This window comes from Camelus dromedarius, chromosome 9 (genome assembly GCF_036321535.1).
Source record: "Camelus dromedarius isolate mCamDro1 chromosome 9, mCamDro1.pat, whole genome shotgun sequence".
NCBI classification, from domain to species: Eukaryota; Metazoa; Chordata; class Mammalia; order Artiodactyla; family Camelidae; genus Camelus; species Camelus dromedarius.
The window spans coordinates 6,585,327-6,605,526 of record NC_087444.1 but is presented as its reverse complement, the minus strand read 5'-3'; the positions used below and the strand labels follow the sequence as shown (position 1 = coordinate 6,605,526).

At 33.4% G+C, this 20,200-nt stretch overlaps 1 long non-coding RNA gene across 1 annotated transcript in view; it reads right to left on the bottom strand.

Annotated features, from left to right (window-relative positions):
* Positions 1 to 207: 207 nt before the first annotated feature.
* LOC105085115 (uncharacterized) overlaps positions 208 to 20,200 on the bottom strand; it is a 109,941-nt gene continuing 89,948 nt past the window's right edge. The window contains exon 5 of the long non-coding RNA XR_010382190.1: positions 208 to 1,558. This is a non-coding gene — a long non-coding RNA (uncharacterized LOC105085115). The remainder of the gene's footprint in view (positions 1,559 to 20,200) is intronic.

Below are 20,200 nucleotides of genomic sequence, written 5' to 3'. Positions count from 1 at the left end.
CTGGGCCTCTGAGACTAAGGGCTCCATTAATAAAGTTTAAGGGTAATTTATAACCCAAATAAACGAAAATTAGGCTAGCTTTTGGAACCTACTTGATAAAAGTTTGTGCGCGCGTGTGTGTGTGTGTGTGTGTGTGTGTGGTGTGTAAAATTTTACTGATCTTATAGCAGAATAGGATCTGAAACAAGTAATATACATACTGTGAGTAGTTACGGGATAAGTACTAAATCCACCTACCTTGTGACAAAAGCATGACGACAAACACTTTTACTTTCTCTTTAAAGCAGCTCTACAGTCTATTCATTTTACCTTCCAGTCGAAAAAGGTCAAGGTTGCTGAGCACTGTTAAAAGACACATTAATTCCTCCCAAATAAATGTTTGGAATTATATCAAGGGTAGTCTTACAGTCACTTTCTGTCTTTGCCAGAATATGAGGAGGCTTCAAAGAGATAAACAGGATGTAGAGAGACAAACAAAATAGCTTTCTATACTGTAAAAAAAAGAAAGTCTCAAATGGATCAACGTGCTGTATGAAGCAATTGCCACGTGGCAGTTTCTGCAGGTGCATTCTCAAAAGTGCCCAAGAAATGGCTGCGTAGAACTGGCACCCAGGCGTCTGGTGCTGTGTGTAGCGGACTCTTTTGTGGGGAGGATTACTCATCTTTGTTGGAGAGAGTACAGTTCTCCAGTCCTCCACGACAAGAATCCATGTTGGAGCGAACCAGCAACACAATTCTTACCCACTCTCTCTCCTCCACACTCTCTCCACACTCTCTCCTCCAGCCTCGGAGGAATTCTCCACAATTATTTATTATTTTCAGTGGAATTACATGCCTACAGGTGGCCCCATAATGTGCCTCCAGGCATACAGCCTGCTGTAAATTTTTAAGTTACGTGAACTGAGCAGTATGTTGTCTTATAACAACAGTTCGTTCAGTTTACGAGGGAAGGGAGAAGGAAACAGGGAGGCAGTCTTTCGTCTTAAGCACCATCACAGTTCTCTCCCACCCTGTTCTCTTTTCGAAGGTGGTTAAGGGTATTTAGCAGAAGCAGTGCTGCTGCTGTGTTTATGGGGGCTGTTCCTCCTGATTGAGTCAGATGGGGTGTCACAGCCAGCAGGCCTCAGTATGCTGTCCCAGGACTGGTATGTTGGATGTCACTATTACAAACAAAGGCAGAGCAATAGGATTTTTTCTTTCATTTTTCTTTTTCTTTCTTCCTTTAAAAAAAATAAAACCTTTAAATGTTATTAAACATGATTTCTGTTATTAAAGTGTTTCGTCTTTAGTAGGTTTTCATACTGTGTTAGAAAAAATGAGTTCAGCTTTGTCAAGGCATTTGGGTTTCGCAGAGATGACTGCGGTCCCTCCCCGACCACACATCCGGTACACTATGATTGTTCTTCCTGGGCTTTAGGTTACCAGCCAGTGGGACAAGGACCGAACTCCCTCATTAACTTTTTTGCCATTGGGTTTCATGCTCCTCCTTTCTTTGTAGAGATGGAATTGTCATTCAGTGTATGCAGTTGATTCCCCTTGCATATTTTGGGGTACAATTCTGAGAAATGGATTAAAAAAAAAAGATAATATCCAAGTTAATATACTTTAAAAACAGAAATTAGCTGAACATTTCAGGGGCAATATGCAGCTCTATTTAAGCCTCAGAAGTCCCAGTTCTAGGTTATAAAGCTCTTTCTCCACAGCCACAAACAACAAAATCTGGCTTCCACCATCCTAGTCTTATTAAACCTGTAGCTTAAACTACAAGTAACAATAATAACGTGCATGTTTTGAATACGTGTTTTATTTGTGCAAGGTCATATCTACATTATTAAAAACAAGAAAACTTTTAAATGTAGAAACAAGTTTTTATTATAATGCCTGTAGCACAGACATGGGCAAAATTAGTAACTTAAGGCCAGATAAACATCAAGTTTATCTGCCTTAATGCAAGGATATTTAGACCATCTTACAGCATCTGACGGACACGCTGAGATCTGACAACCAGGATGTCTTTCAGAATAAATCAGTAAATGTCTGTTCTGCATGTGCTATTCACAAGGCATGCATTTAGGTCTGTCAACATTTATTAAGCACCTACTATGTACCTGGCATTCTTCTTAATATTGTCCTTAAATAACTCATGCCCTCTAGGACATATCACAGTCCAGGCTCTTAAGCGCTCTGTGGGGTATTCAAAAGAACGTAAAGCAACATCTTCCTTTTAAGAAGCTTATTCGGTTGTGGTCAATATAACAAATATTAAATTGTGTAAAAGTGAATGTTGCTACAAGCCATTACTGTGTTGTCTCTATTCACCAGGAGACACTTACACATCACAGATACAATAATAAAATTCCTTTGTAAAAATGGATTTATAATTTTTTCCTTAAACTATACACAATCTTTCAGAACTGAAGAGATCAAGGAAGCACCTAATAATAAAAGAATAAAGCACACATTTTTTTCGCCTCGAAGCAATAGTTACTCTATTACCGTTTCTAAGTTATTGTAACACCATTTGTAGCTACATATAATTATTTTGCCCTAGGAAAAATTGTTAGTGTATTTACGTTTATCAGAAAATTTATTTTAGTAACTATTAAAATGATGGTGACTACATGTAACCCCCAAGTCCGCTAATAATCTTAGGCTCCAGAGTTAATAAATGTCTCTTGAGAATGTGATGATAGGCTTTCGCGGAGAAGGTGCTAAAAGATCAATGGTTCTCAAAATGTGGTCTCCTGAACGGTACTGTCGGCATCACTTGGGAACTTGTTAGAAACACAGATTCGCAGATGGCATCACAGGCCCCTGCATCCAGAACTCTGGAGGTGAGGGCCTCTGGCCTGTGTTTGAACAAGCTTGATTCTCATGCCTGCTGGAGTTTGAGAACTACTGCTAAAATAATTCACAATTAAAGTCCAGGTTCTAGGCAACACTGACCCAGATAACTTAGGCTCTGTTGTAGATTTATAGTGGTAAGTTATTAATTACTAATACAGCAATATTTTAAATTAAATATCAAGATTTACCTGAATGGCAAATTCTACGACATTTGGGACATATTTTAAATTCCCAAATATTCCACTTTATTTGGAGATCTCTTTATATAGTACTCTTTTTTTAAATATAGTACTCTTATTAGTATTATTTAATGCTCTAAATAGTACTCTTACTGCTAATAGCTTTATAATTATGGTAATATATATTGAATTGGATTTTTGCAGAACTTAAACTTTTCTTTTGATTCATATTATTCTTACTGTAGTAATTCCAATAGCTGCCTAAATTTTACTCTGGTATTAAATTATGTCTTGGTTCAGAAGCAAGGAGAATCAGCTTCATTTTTTAAAAGGCGTAAGGCATTGGATAAGATCTTTAAATCTTGTTTGTGTGTGTGTAAAATTGTTCCATGGATCGTTATTAACAGTTGTCATTCATCAATGACACAAATAATTTTAAAATTCTCATGTAAGAGAATTGCCTGATTAGATTCCTTGAGCATTTACAAAACATCCAGTAATACAGTAATATGAAATAAATTACCTAAATATGCTTACTAGAACTATATTTGATTAAAAATTTTCTTAGAATAGACTATTATGTAATAGTAAAAATGAATGTTATTGGTTAAACAATTAAATTATATCAGTTCTCATCATGCCATCGGAGACTTTCATAGAGCTATTACACATTTTTTGTTTGTAAGACCACAGCTTTTTATTCAAACTTTCATGGAAATGCTAGAAACTTAATGGCCTAAATGTTTAAAATGCAACTCTAAAGTGCAGTGAATTGTTTCTGTTTATATTTTAAATTTAGATTTGAAAGGGCAACTTTAATACTATCTCACTCTGGGTTGTAAGACCTAGACTAGTCCTCCAGTCCATAAAATTTGGCTTCTGTATTTAACACGAAAATTAACATCAAGCCACCTTTGATTTAATGTGAAAGTAACCGATTGGCAATATAACTGGATTTTGTCTCAGTGTTAAGTCTTCTTTCCATTAATAAGACATTGTAGCTGCTTATGACAAAGTATAAATTTAGTCATATGCCTTACACGATGCCACAGTATATAATGAAGAATTAATAATAATATTTCTTAATAAAAATATGACTTTTACTAATATATAAAGACAGGTGATAGCCCAAATATAAAAAAAAATTACCTAATGGAAAATGTGTATAAGTTAAATAATAAATTATGTATTATTTTACTTTATAATTTTAATGCATTAATGTATCCTGTAATAATCTGTTTTCTCAAATTTTTAAAATAGTTATTCCATTACTTGACAGAATAATAGAACTTTCTGTCTCTAAAAATACATTCTGACTATAAACATAGGACTATAAATTCATTTTAGGATACAGTCTCATTTCTTTCTTACAGGAGAGATGAGCAACACTGTCCACACTTTAATACTAAAGTTAAGAGAGAGCGTCAGTGGTGGAACAATTTATGCACACCCAGTTTAGAGAAAATGATTGACAAGAGATCCGTTAGAAATCCAAGTTATTCTTATGGCGGGAAGAAAAAAGTCCATTATTTTGACAGTTAACATTTTAAGATTAAGCACTTCAGATTAGCCAGAAAGGAAAATGAAATCATTTTAGTAAGGTCTGTAGTTTGATGGATTTAGTTATTAAATTAGATAGACACTAATTTAAAGGTTAGTACTTCAAAGCTCAAACAAAGGAGTCTGACTGTAAAAAGGATGCAAAATAAGTACCAAGTAGCCTATATTTAGATAGAGAAGATACTTACAATTCAGAAATGTGAAAAACAGCTTAATTTTCTCTTGTATTTTTATTAAATGTTTCAGCGCATTACTGGTTCTAGTTCTGAAGTTACAGGGTGGGTCGGTGGGCGTTCAGTTATTACATTGCTGTTGATGCTTCACGTGTTCTTTTTTATGTAACAGATGTTACTTTAAACACTTTATAGAGGACAAGTCAGTTTGAAATTTTTGTTAACATTAAAAAGCCCACTGCAGTCTTTTTCAAATGAACAGATAGATTTATTTTTCAGCCGCATCTCAACTGGCTTATTGTGGGCCTGTTGCTCATAATCTGATCATCATGGATTTATACTTAATATAAATTCGTTTGTTGATAGCTGGAGAAGTTATCAGTTGTGAGCTTATAACTTATCAACAATAAAACATTGGTGGTTTATCATCTCTATTCTAGAATACTTGAAGTCTTTTGCAAAACTGACGTATTCACATCTTGTGACCATTTATTTGCAAATTGCTACCTTATGCTACTTACAGAGTTTTTCAATATGCCTATAAAAGCAGATTTTAAACATTTATTTAGAATGTGTTATTTTATAGTCTTTGAACTCTAATTTTTAAATTACATAAGTTTTAAAATTTGTAGTAAATGGAATTTCACACTTATAAAAACTAAATATTTAATCAACTTGTTATAAATTACAATTCAAAAATGAATAATGGACCGCATTAAGAACTATTACTAGGATTTTTATTTATATAATAGGAAATTATTGCAGTTAAAATTATATGGTAACTATACATCTGTAAAGTAATTATTAAGACTAACTTAAAAATAATTTTAATTTTTAGATGCTGGTTTCTGGCATAGGAGTTCATAGTCTTCCTGAATCATGAATTATTTTTTTCTCTCCTAAAATTCTTGAATATTATTTATGTAACATGCAATTTCTTTTAAAAAAGAAAACTTGCGCTGTTTGGCCATATAGGGAAAGACAATTGGAAAAAGATACTAAGGAAATAAAAGTGAAAGCACACTTTGGTCAAGTATTAAGTCCAGGTACTATAAATTAGCATATTAAAATAAGAATTATTAGGTGTAACATATTTAAATTAAATCAAATTATTTCTATCACTCATCTTTTCTGTTCTTTCTTTTTTAATATATGTTGGTTTAATACCAGGCCAGCTCACAATTTTAGCACTTACTTCAAATTACATGAAAATAGAATCCAGAAAGGCATATTATTACAAGGTCTGTTTTCCTGGGTCAAAACGAATTGTTGTACATTGTAAATGACACTCCACGATGTGTTTGTAACGATTCATAAACTACGGGCCTGATGTTTTAGCACAACTGTTTCTGTCAAATGCTAATAAAGCAGGTAAACTGATTGCAAAGTACTTCTAGATGGCGATAAATCAAAGTATTCAAGTAATTCAAATCCTTTTCTACCACTACAAAGCTTTAAAAAAAATCTATAAATACAATCCAAAATATTTTAGTAGCTAAATTAATAGGGATTAGGTGTTAACAAAGCAAAGCTTGGCCATGATCAAAGACCATCACATGAGTAAGTTTTGCTTTTATATCTCTTAGAAAAAAACATGACCACTTAGAAAATGTCCAGGCTTCAGGATGATTCAGTATCTTAGCCTAATATGAAACAGCTGTAAAATACAGCCTTAGCCTTTATATCTATATCCTTTTAAAGTTATGATATATTTTTCTTTAAAAAACTGTGTATCAAATTTTAAATTCTACTCTGATTTATTAACTTTTATTCTAGCTTATCTTGGTTTCTTAATTGTTAAAAAGGAATCCTTCATATCTCACAGGCATATTATATGCATTAGTTAAATTTATTTAGATACATTTAAAAATGTAAAATTGTATTTTAAATAATTCTCACTTAATCATCCTAGCTTATTTGAAAATAAGCTTTGAAAAAACTAGGCTATTGTGTTGAAGAAGCCACTACTTATTTTCAATCAAGAGATAAGAATCCAGTTTGACTTAAAAGATTCTGAAACGATTTCCCAAAATGATATTTGGTACATGGTGATTACTGTTTTCATTTTCCTCTCTTTAACTTTACATGTTGTTTATCAGCAGAAAGAACATTTATGGCAAAAATTTAGAGAAATTTGTTTTAAAAGAATTAGCTTCATTTTGATTTCTCTCCGTTTTTTAGTAGGAGGAATATTTATGTGAATTTGGTTTTCTACATTTTTTATAATCAAAATTGCACTAATTTAAGTAATAAACTTTGTATTTAGAAAAGGCATTTTCTTTATTTTCATTTTTTGCGATACATAATTTGCTTTCTGTGGTGGATTCATATGGCTACAGGAATTCATTATTTTAGAAAAAATTACATTGATCTCTAATATTGAAGTTCCTTCAGTAGCATATTTTTAAGATTTCTGAATCATTAGATGTTATACATACATATCTATGTATTTGATTTGCATTGATTTATGAGGATCACTGTGTTTTCAATTTGTCTTTAGTATGATTATTGTATTTTCCCCCAAGGTACCTAATTTTAACCAGAAAGGGAATTTGTCATTGTGAATTTATTGGTGTAACAAATTTAAAATTTAAACTACAAATAGAGGTAGATGGAAGTACAACTACTTCGTGTTTACTATGGTCTTAATCTCTGAGAATTTCATGCTCACTTATCCCCTTCATCTCTTTTGCGAGTGGCCACTTTGTCATATGCTTTAACTGGGAGAGGATGAAAAGCTCTGAAAGTGCCCTCCATCAGCGTAAAGTGAGGCATTCTGAGCTCTACTCTGCAAAATGAAAGTATGATATTCACTGCAAAGAAGACTCAGAGTCCTATTATCCTGTCATTTATACTTAAAGGCACTTCGGTTTCTATCGTAGGTTAAACAAAGGAAATTTGGAATGGATGTCTCTTTAAAATTTTGTGAAATTGGAATCCTGAGACTTGAAGATCACTGAGTACCTTCAGCCATGTTCCAGACAGTACATGGATGGAGAATAATTTATGATGTAACAAGCTGTAAAAGTGTCAAGATATATGAGCATAAAAAAGAAGCTGGTTTTGTGATTTCACTTATGTCAGCCGCCTAGGGAGCAGGTCAGCACCCTGCAACGGACTTCCCGGTTCTGAACAACAGTGCTGTTCTGCTTCTGGTCCTGAATCTGGAATTTCCTGTTGGAGTCAAAACTAGGTTTATGCTGTCCCGAAGGGTCAGGAGCACACTCGGTTGTGATTATGAAAGCTGTGTCTCTGGGCTCACTTCTAAATCCGCTAATACTTCTGGGTATTTATTTGATTGATGAAAGAATCTCACAGTGCAGAACGTCTCCCCTCCAGCCTCCGTCCTGATGGATTCTGGGTCCATGTATGGGAAGAAAGGTTCTATCTTTGATCTGATGATGGAATTGTTTTCAGAGTTTAGTGCTAGGAGAGACTTAAATGGTCATTTGGCACAATTCCTCTTATTTTAAAGATGAGAAACTGAGCTTTAGAGAAATTACAACTTCCAGTCTTAATACAGTGATGTTTTCTCCAGAAAAGTCCTGCCGATCGTGACGACTCCAGAGTCATAGATCACGTCGAGTTCAACATGCGTGTGGCTTAACCTATTGAGTATTTGCATGGTCGCTGGTAGCATTATGACAAAAAAAGTTTCCCTCACGTGCACTTCATACCTAATTGTCCTATTCTTTACCCAATTACTGGGTATCTTATGAAACTTATTTAATTTATAAGCCATTTCTATGCTTTTATGTAAAGTAAAAATATTGCTCAGACAGGACATGGCAAATAAACACGGGCTTCTTTTCTGCTTTATGAAGCACAGAGGCCAGAAGGACGACTGTATGTCCAGGTACCACTGCTGATATTCACATGAACAGTAAATAGCTGATTTTCACCTTCAGCACATCTTCCCATTGGCATTCCCACAATGGCCCAATCCCCTCCTTTTCTGTGTAAATCTGATTAAGGGGCTGCTCCTGCTGTCATTTTGCTCACAAAACTTCCATTCCATTTCAACAACAATCCTGTTTACACAAGGATTCAGGACTGAACATTGAAAGTACTTAACCATTACTGAATATTGAATCATTCCTCTCCACATAAAGTTGCAAATATGGTCCGAAAGCCAATTTCCCCATTACCTTGGTTGAGTAGGACTAATTACTTCTAAACTGGGTGCAGCCACAGTCTGCCAAAGCCATGCTGGGTTCTTCCAGTGTTAAGTGAGCTCTGCCCATCTGGTGATTGCCTCATACTGTAGAATGCTGGGAGATTACTCATGCTGCTAGTAATGATTAACTTTAAAAAGAACGCCCGTTGCAAGTAATAATAGTGTACTTTATTTGAAAGCCTTCAAGGTGGCAGGTGTGTATGAAGTATTGTCTCATTTCTTTACTTCTGAAAACAATCTTATATGTCAGGTACTATCACTGACTTTTTATAAATAAGAAAACTGAGTTTCACAGGCATTGTCACATACCCAGAGTTATACAACTAGTAAGTTCAGGAGCCTAAAGCTACTTTATATTAAAGCCCTGTTCTGTTCCTCCCACCTCACTGCCATTTTTATGTCTTTTAAAACAACTAATGGAGATGAGGGATGCCTAAAACGAGCATCAGTTTGGGAACCAGTAGAATTGGGTTCTATTCCTGCTTCGGTCACAGCGGAAATGTGACCTTAAATCAGCACCTTCATCTATAGAATTAAGTGATAGAGCTAGCTTCAGCCTTCTGTGCTTTTAAGTAATCTCAGAGAAATTCGTGTGTTTTTCTGAGAAAGAAAATTGAAAAAAATAATTCACAGTAATAAAGCCGTTGAACAATATCTCTCTGGTATTTCACAGGTTCTCATCTGATTTCATGGCTTCAATCACAGAACAGAATTCCTGTTTATATAAAAAGAAGCCCCTATTCTGACCAGATCAGTGAAGCACAGAGAAAGATATGGAATTGATGCATCATGGGTCAGACTCTTACGAAGTTGAATTTAGCATCATGCATAATAAATATATATAAAAATAATAAACACATACATGCATTATATTAAAAAATTAAATGGATGATGTGAAGCAATGTGGGGATATAAGCATAAAGGATGTTTACAGTATGTATGATGAAGCATAAAAATGCACTTATCAGCCTCAAAAAGCAAAATACTGGATATATTCATGTGAAACACCTTAGAACACTAAACATATCAAGAATATTGTTCTTAAATACTTAAATACAGTTACATATTATTCAAGTCCATATATTGACTTAATCATAGCAGCTCTTGAGATTCACAGTAAGCTATGAAAATGATCTATTTAAAATAAGTGAATAAAAATTAATTATAGCACACCAGAAATTTCAGACACATATAGATTCCATTTTGAAAATCTGTGCTTCTGAAATGTTAGCAGTTACTTATGCATTTCTCACAGTGATGCATTCACATCACATATACGGTTTCCTAAACATATTGTATTTTTCTTAGAACATCAAACATCATTATGTCCCATGTCAATTTTGTAATATTTTGAAAGAACAAAATATGGTATAGTAAGCTGACATATTTTCCTTCGTCGAAATATTCTTTTATGTGTAAACTCTTTACAGATTTTTCTCACCATTTTCTCCTTTATCTAAAGTTGACAGAAATGTAAATAATGGCAAAGGGAAAAGAATGATCATTTCCTTCAGCAGTGGTTACCCTGTGCCCTCATATTGGTACTGCATAAATATTGATAGACCGCCACAATTATTGTATTAGAAATAATAATAAATAATTATTCCAGAGAATTTGTAAGCACCTAGAACACCTTGGAGTCATAGGATTTTCACACACACACAAATATGTCATGTTAGGCTATTTTGGCAAAAAAAAAAAAAAGTATGGTTAAGTTTGATTTCACTCATTTATTTATTCAACATGTATTTATTTGAACTCCTACTACGTTCCAGGCACAATGCTAGGTACCGGACTTATATTGCTAAAAATGCAATGTTGCTACCTACATGAAACTTCCAGCATGGTAAGAGAGACCAATGGACAATTAAACCAATAGAGAAAAAAAATTTGCAAATTGTGAAAATGTATACTGTAGCAATAACACTGTGAGGAGACAGAGATCAACTGAAAGAAGCCAAGATAAGGTGAATTTCTGAGATCATGAAAGAGAGGAATGAAACCAGTGCTTGAAGGAGAGTGTCCTAAGCCACAGCAATGTCAAGTGCAGAGACCCTGAGAGGCATCAGAATATTTAGGAAAGATTCTCTGCTTTGTTAGTGTGATTCTCAGGAAAATTCCAACTCTCTGAATAAAGACTTGCTGAAGAAAGGCATTTTTGAAAAGTTGTAGTGATTGAGAAAAATAAAGGAATTACTCCTAAGAAATAGCTTTAAAAATGAGGAGGAGTGAAGTACCTAATACCTAAAATATTATTCTTTACCAGATATTATGTTTTTAAAAACCTGACATCTTAGAGCATTGATCTGTCCTTGGATTTTCTGTTGCAGTAGTCTATAAGAAAGATTAATGTGTTTTTGTAAAGCACAAAACTTATTCTGATAATTTTCCATTCTTAGAGAGTAACGGTTCTTATTTATTTCTTCTTATTTACAATGAATGCATTTGAACCCCAAAATATACACCATATTTGGGAAAGACAGAAAAAGCTAAATTTGTTTGTCAAAAACATCTAAAAATATTTTCACGTGAACTTGCCATTTGAGAAAAAAATACATGGGCTATCTCAGAGCTCAGTTTACTGCACTGTCCTGTCATCTTATATTATACATATACATGAGTACTAGTAAGACAGTGCGTTACTGTATTTTGAAATGTTTATATTGCACCATCAAAAATAAATTAAATACTATTTAACAAAATCATTATAGATTTTTTAATGAAAATGAATTTTAATCAATTTTATATACAAATTCATGATAATAACGTATCTACCTAATGCCACAACAGATTAATAAAAAGTAACAGAAAAATCAATTAAATTGGTTTTGTGTACAAAATGTAAGGACTTTTTTTTAATGACTATTCTGGAATTTGCTTAGATCTAAATGTTCTTAATTGATGAGTACAAAGTGACAAGAATTAAATAAAAAATCAAATTAGTTCACTAACTTTGCATTTCTCTGTCAGATGATTATGCCATTAGATTTAAAATAAATAAACTAAAACTAGAATGTCTCATAAATCTTTAGCTTAGTACTTGGAGTAGGCATCATTCAGTCTTCAGATTATTTCTAACAATTTTAATTCTCATTTAAGTATAATTCTAAAACAGATATCAGTTATATGTCATTGTTCAATCAATTTTGAAATAAATTTAGAACTTAATAGGGAGATAACACATCTCTTGTGATATAAAAGAAACAGAATCCAAATTCATTTTGAAGAAAGTAAATTCTAGAGCAAGCATTTTGCAAAAGTTGGGGATATCAAGAATTTCTCAGAAAAATCTCATAAAGTAAGACGTGTGATAATCTAAACTGGAAGCTAAAGTTTGAAAGTCAAAGCTGCATTCTGATCCCATTATAAAGGTTAAAAAAATAAAGCTTTATCTGGAGAATGAATTAGGCAAGATTCATGAACATCTTTTTCAATTTTAATACAGTATTAGTAAAGAGGGAAAAATTAATTCAGAAACATTTTACACGTGTGTTACACTGATGAGTTAAACTGGAAATTATGTTCCAATTTCAGTTCGGGTTTGCTTGTGGAGGTTTTAAGCTGGCTGCAAGTTCTTCTACTTATACAACAAATGATGTCATTGAACATGCTTCAGTAAATCTTGCATGAAAGATAAAATAAATCAGATATTTATGAGCAGATAGTGATTCAGGAAAACATGAAGATACATTAACCTGGAATCCATCTAGCAGACTACGGGGCTTTCTGTGGTTTCACAACTCCTTACGAATACCTTTTGGTACCCATCACATTTTATTGTAATTATTACTTCACATATCTTTTTTCCTCCTCAGTAAGATTTCCCTGAGTGATTTTCTTTAAATCACCTGTTATCTTTCCTGACTCTCTAAGTAACTGTAAAAGGACAGGATAAATAAATGAATGAAAAAAGGGAATGAGAATTGTTACCAAGATGAAATTAAAAACAGCTAAGCATAAAACAGGAGTTGGTTAGAGAGAGGGGAAACAATCTTTTTACTCCAATCTTGTTTACAAAACCATGGAGAAATGGAGAATGTTAAATGATAAATTAAGAAACTATAAATTTTTGGTGTTTCAAAATTCAGTAAAGATTTGGCATCTTTCAGTCAAGAGGCAAAAAAGGAGGTTGGTAAACCATGATCTCCTTTAGGTACATTTATATTGACATGAGGCTATAGATCATAATTTCTTCACATCTTTATACTCTTGCCTCATATCACATCTTCATGGTATCATTATTATCTGATTCCATTTCCACTGATTGATCCTTATAGTTCTGTTGGTCTGCCTCGTTGTTCTGCAGAAATTCAATCTCCTAGGCTTTCTTATTTCAATAGTTGTCCTTCAAGGAACAAAGATGGCCTATATGTAAGGATGCTATTTCCACTAAAATGGTATCTTAGCCAGCAAAGAAGGATAAAAATAGAAACAATTTTGGATAACTAACACTGAGAGTAGCCATCTGCTTCTCAGAAAGATATGGATGTTTTTTCTTGTTTCTTTTTTTAAAATAATCCATAAAATTTCATTCCTAAAAGCTAAGATTATGGTATTTCTTCAGATAAAATTTCTATTTTATGACCAAATAACTTGCAAACACCTTGGATAAACTTTAAATAACCCATGAAATATTGTTGATGGATACTACATAGAATGATCCAGCAGCCATCTGGAGACCTGTTGGATGATCGAGCTACCATATTCCAGATTGAGAAGGCAATCAAGATGAGGAAAATGGGAAGAGTACCACACCAGATGGGATTCCAGCTGAACCATGCAAGTGTGGGTACACAGCAAATAATGACTACTTTCACCACTCGTTCAAAACCATATGGACATGGAAAGACAGATGCAGGTATCTGAGGGACAACTATTACTTAAGAGAAAAGAAGAGAAGAGAAATCAAGATACTAAAACTACTGTGTTAATTGATGGGAAGTTGTTGACTTAAATTTTGCTAAATTCCGTTATCTAAAATAATTTACTTTGGGATAGTATCATTATGACAGAGTCCTACAACCTCATAAAGTAATTTATGAAATAATAGAATAATAATAGTTTAGAGAATTTGTTGAAACACATTCATTTCAACTGCATTTTTTTCAGATCAAAATTAATAAAAATTCAGACACCCTAAACATTAGGTATTATCTAATATTTCTGGTGTAAATCCCACAACTTTATGCTGAGGTCATAGTCACTTTTTAAAATTTCACAGTTGCAACTTAAAAAATTTAATAAAAGATCTAATATTTAGAACTTATTAGGATTATCATATTAGGGTACCTACACTTAATCCTATCATCGAGAAAAATTCAAATCTAATAGAAACCTATAGAAAGGGGTGTGTGTGTGTGTGTGTGCGCGCACGTGCACACAAAATACAGCAGATGATTTATTTGCTATTATCAGAAAAAGTCTTGGGCAATTTCAGACAAAGCGAGGGGCCATTTTCTTGGTTTTGGCCTCTAAAACGTACGTCAGTGCCAAGTTTACTAATTGTGCACCCACTACAAATATTGGAAAGCTCAGTCAGATCAAGAGGATTCTGAAGTATGAAGTGAATGTATGCATAAAGAGAAAATATAGTGGCATGTTTTGATTTTTTTCTTATGTTAGTTACTTTTTCCTACTATGAATTTTATTATAGAGCTCCTTGGAATGTCTAGTAATGTAAATGATACAAAAGCAGAGATAACTCCAATGATAATTTAACCAATGAAACTGTTTAAATCCATGCTGACTTTTGCAGCATATTGTAGCATGCAATGCTATACTTATCTCATCTACATTGGTGAAGAACACAAGCTACAAGAAACAGATAGGAGGCTTGTAGAGGTAATTTTAGAGATAGTATCTCAGAAACACGTTTAAATGGTTGTTCAGGTGCTATGCAAACAACTGAAATTCCACATGTAAGTTTGCAGAGAAGAAAAAAGTCAGGAATATGTTCTCTCCCAAATGCTGTCAACATTTCTGAAAACCAACACTCCCAAACAAATTGTAAGTAAAAGCGTCAAAACTGCACACTCTTAAAATTTACTGACCAATTTATTTTTAAACTGAGAGTACCTATATTTTAATGGTTACTATTACAGAGCATTTTCTATATGTCAAGCACAGTGCTTAGTTTAAATGGATTATTATTTAATTCTCACAACCATCCTGTGAGATAGGCATTTTTTTTTTTTTCCATCTTATGGATAGAAAATGGGCACAGAGAGGTTAAGCAATTTGTCCAAGAGAAAACATTAGCAGTGTCAGAGCAGGGCTTTAAAAAAGCAATCTGACTGAAGAGCTCTTTTCAAAATTTATTGCCACGCTATGCTGCTTCCCTTAGAATAATCTACCTAAAACATTCTGGCACTCATTATTTTTAGAAATAAAGAAAACTCAAACGACATTTGAAAGGAGTCATACCTCTGTTTGGTAACTAACATTAAGATTAGTTGCTTCTAGGTGAAATTTGGTATAGCAGATTTTTTCCCCTAAGGGTTTGGTAAAAATTAATATGCCAAGAATTCTTGATATATGCAAATCATTTTACCAATTCAATGAAACTTAAACTTTAGTGTTATTTTGCTTATAAACTGGTCAATACATTCCTAAGGTAATTACTTTTCACATGTAGCCTTTCTTTGTAGAAGTATTGCTAATGCCTTAGTCTATGTGAATAACTCATTAAAGATCTGGAAAACCTATTTCAAGCATCAGTCTCAGCTGAAGTCCAGAAAATTAATTAAAATATTGGCAATGATGAATATGTAAAAATTAAGACTTGCCTGCTCTAAGTTTGAATGGGTGAAATCACTTATTCAAATATTAACTCTTCCCTTTCACCTGGAGAGCTGAGTCCCAGGCATGAAGGAAAAGGCAGAGACATTGGAATTCGGTAAAATGAATATTTTTATGTTAATGAGATATTTTTAACACTGATCAATTGAAAAGTCAATTCATGACTTACAACCATGACGTAATATACTTTTTTCATTTATGGACTCTATACTATGTTGAAAAGATAAAAAACAGGAAACATTTTTGTCATATATAAATATTTTGCATGGAGATGCCATAGGTCTGATACATTCTACTTCTCAGCTTGTGACTCGGTGTATTATCTACAGTTGTCATTCATGAAAGCAATTAGGGCACAGGTGTTAGACCTGATTCTCATTTTACAATCTCACAGCCAATTCATTCTTAGCATTCGAGTTACGTAATAGTTCGGTTTAGGGTCTCTCTTCTCTCTCTCTCTCACTCTCTTTCCCTCAAGTTTCTTTATACGTGGAAGGAAATTCCCCAAGATCACATAGGGGAGAAACTTCTTACATATTCCATGTAACAGTTCAATTTTCCTAACCTATGAAAACCAAAGGACTGCTTTTCTGTGTAGCTTTTTTTCTTCCACTTTCCTGTATTGTAAGGTTTTTTCAAATTAGCTGGTTGGTGACGTAAATAATATGCTCTTAATTATTCTTGACATCTATTTCCTTTAATGATTAACAAGTAAATGTCTTTGTGATGCTCGACTGCTCCGGCAGGTGGTATATAAATGCTAAATAATGCTGTTTACACCACTGACAAAGAATGTGAATACACATCGTCAACATCTGCTGGCTTCATGTAGAGACACTTTGAAAAACTCTGAAATATATATTCATATTTTGAAGGTCTCTCAAATTTTCATAATTACTTATTTCTCAGTTACACTAATTCAAATTCAATAACTATTTCAGATGTCTAGGGTTTTTTTTTCAGAGAAACCTTTCCCCCATTCTGTTATAATGTTGATTAAAAATAAATGACGAATTACTTCTAATAATGGAAATTACTTTTTCAAAACAAAAAGAAAAAAGCATTTGAATATTTTTAAACAGTGGGCAGATTTTTAAATTACATATGTATATGTAGATTTTTTTTTTAATTGTGGTTAGAAGACCTAACATGAGATCTACCCTCTTAACACAATGGTACTGTACAATGCAGTATTATTAAATATCGACACAATGTTGTCCAGCAGATTGCTAGAATTTATTCAATTTACATAACTGGAGCTTCATACCCATAATTTATGGATTAGCAAGTCTTCATTTCCCCCTATTCCCATCCCCTGGCAACCACCACTCTACTCTTGGCTTCTATGAGTCTGACTATTTTTGGTACCTCACATATGTGGAATCATGCAGTACTTGTTCTCCTATGACTGACTTATTTTACTGAGTTTAATGTCCTCTAGGTTCATTCATGGTGTCATTTCTTGCAGAATTTCCTTCCTTTTAAAGACTGACTAATACACCATTATATGTATATACTGTTTTCTTTGTCCATTCATTCACTGATTTAGGTTGTTTCCACATCTTGGCTGTTGTGAATACTGTTACAATGAACATGGAAGTGCTAATAACTCTTTCAGGTGAGATCCTGACTTCAGTTCTTCTGGATAGACAGCCAGAAGTGGGATGAGTGGATTATATGATAGTTCTGTTTTTAATTTTTTGAGGAACTGCCATACTGGTTTCCATAGCAGCTGCACCATTTTGCATTCTCACCCCCAGTGTAGAAGAGTTCCAGTTTCACCACATCTTGACCAATACTTGTCTTTTGGATTTTTTTGGATAATAATCGTTCTAACAGATGTGAGGTGATATCTCATTGTGGTTTTATTCTTCATTTCTCTGATGATTACCGACATTGGGCATCTTTTAACATACCTGTTGGCCATTTGTATATCTTCTTTGGAGAAATGTCTATTCAAGTCCTCAACCCTTTTTAAAAAATTGGATTATTAAATTTTTGCTATGGAATTGTAGGAGTTTCTTACAGATTTTGGAAATTAACCCCACATCAGATATATGGTTTGTAAATGTTTGCTCCCATTCCATAGGTTGCTTATTCACTCTGTTGATTGTTACTCCCTAAAGACTCAAAAAAAAAAAAAAAAAAAACCCTGTTACACTAAAAACAACTTTAGTAAAGTTGCAGGATACAAAATCAATATAAAAACCCAGTTGCATCTCTATACACTACCAATGAACTATCTGAAAAGGAAATTAGGAAAATAATTTCCTTTACAATATCATCAAAAAGATTAAAATACTCAGGAATAAACTTAACTAAGGAGATTAAAGACACTAAAGTCTACAAAATCTGTTGAAAGAAATTAAGGAATAGAACCACAAACAAATGGGAAAATATCCTATGTTAATGGATTGTAAGATTTAATATTGTTAAAGTGTCCATACTACTTAAAGCAATCCACAGATTCAATGCAATCCAAATAAAAATCCCAGTGACATTTTTTTTTTTGAAATAGAAGAAAACAATTCTAAAATTTGTATGAGCCAAAACAATCTTGAGAAAGATTAACAAAGCTGGAGGCATCACACTTCCTAATTTCAAAATATATTACAGAGCTACAGTAGGGTACTGGCATAAAGTCAGACATAACCAAGGAAGGGAATAGAGAGCTCTGAAATAAATCCATACACATACAGTCAGCATCTTCCACAAGGGTACTAAGAATATATAACAGGGAAAGGATGGTCGCTTCAGTGATGGTTTTGGGATAACTGGATATCCATTTGCACAAGAATGAAATTGGATCCCTACACTATGCAAAAAAAACAACCCAAAAATATCAACTCAAAATGGATAAAGACATAAATGTAAGACCTAAAGTTGTAAAACTTCTAGAAGAAAACGTAGAGCAAAAGCTTCATGACATTGGTCTTGGCAGTAGTTTCATAGATATGCCACAAAAGCAAAACCACGCAAGTGGGACTACATCAAACTATGTATGTATATCCTGAACATACATATTCTTATCAAATAAATATATTCCTAATATATATTATATGTATTATTCAAAATGTAATTTAACCTGTGGTAATAGAGCATTAACGCTGTATTCATGCTTGAAGTAAACTTGTAAAATAATACAACATGAAATTATATTCTCAAATATTTTAAAAGTGCATGACCTATATTGCAAGGATTAGGAAAATAAGTCTTTTCACTTACCCTATAATCAGATAAAATAGCTGCCTTTTTTTTTTTATTAACTTGGAGTAATTAACTTCAAATGTAAAATGTGTAGCATGTGATATTAGTAATTAGCAGGGCTTATTCATAGCCACTAGATCAGTTTTCCTATTAATTCAAATATTTTCCCACAGTCTGTGTTCAACATATCTAGAGCATTTAGGTATGTGCAAATATAAATTATACAATATCATATATTTGGAAAGAAATACACATTTCTTGAGAATTTCAAACAGAATTATACCAAATGAAAAACAATTATGAATGCGTTGGTTTGTGACAATGAGGTTCATATTTTCACTTATTACAGAATTGAGAAATCCTGGCAAAAGTGTAATTTTATGAGAGTAGGGCTTCTAGGCTAGAAAATCTTAAGGAGATTAAGGTTATGACTATATTACAAGAATAATTACTGACATAAGCTCCTTCAAAATATGTTCATCTAGATGCTCCAATATCACTTAGTTTAGGGTTGAAAGTTAACTTCAATCTGTAAGATTAACTCTCAGTCTTACCAATATATGAGGCTTCTTTACTTCAGAAAAGCTTTAAGAAACTGATGGAGCAGTTTTAGGAACAGGAATGGAGAATGGAGAATGGAGAGCTGTATCCCTCTCTATGGTTCATGCTTTTGTTTTCAAGTTCAGGGTTGTTTCCTGCCCCAAGTCGTTTTATGTGTTGAAATAGTCACAGAGGCAGTGTTGAATCTCAGGTATGCTCATTTGCTGTTTCACTTGTGGCTGCCTTCTTTCACTCATTCAGCAAATACTTATTTCCTGTTCTAGGGACCTGGAATCCAGATACATATAAAGTTCATACCCAACTGTGGACTTTAATGTGGATAGTAAATAATAAGCATGTAATAATAACTCCTCTGAAAAAAATAATGTGGGGTAAGGAGAGAGAGGGTGCAGAAGAGGGAGTCCTACATGACATTTGGTCAGAGAACTGACTGATAAGAGAAAACAGACCATTTGACTTTCTGCAGGACAAAGTATTCCAGAAGGCAAAATCACAAGTGCAAAATCCCTGAGATGAGAATATGCTTGCTTTGATCAAGGATTTGATTCATCAGATCGGTTATTTTTCAACTTCATGTTTTGGTCCTTGCTGTCTCCCTTGCCTGGAAACCCCTTTCCTACCACTTCTCCTATTATTCATCCTTAAGACTCAGCAGCATCTCTGCCACTCTGTCAAGCCTTCAGGCTGGTGCAGATGCC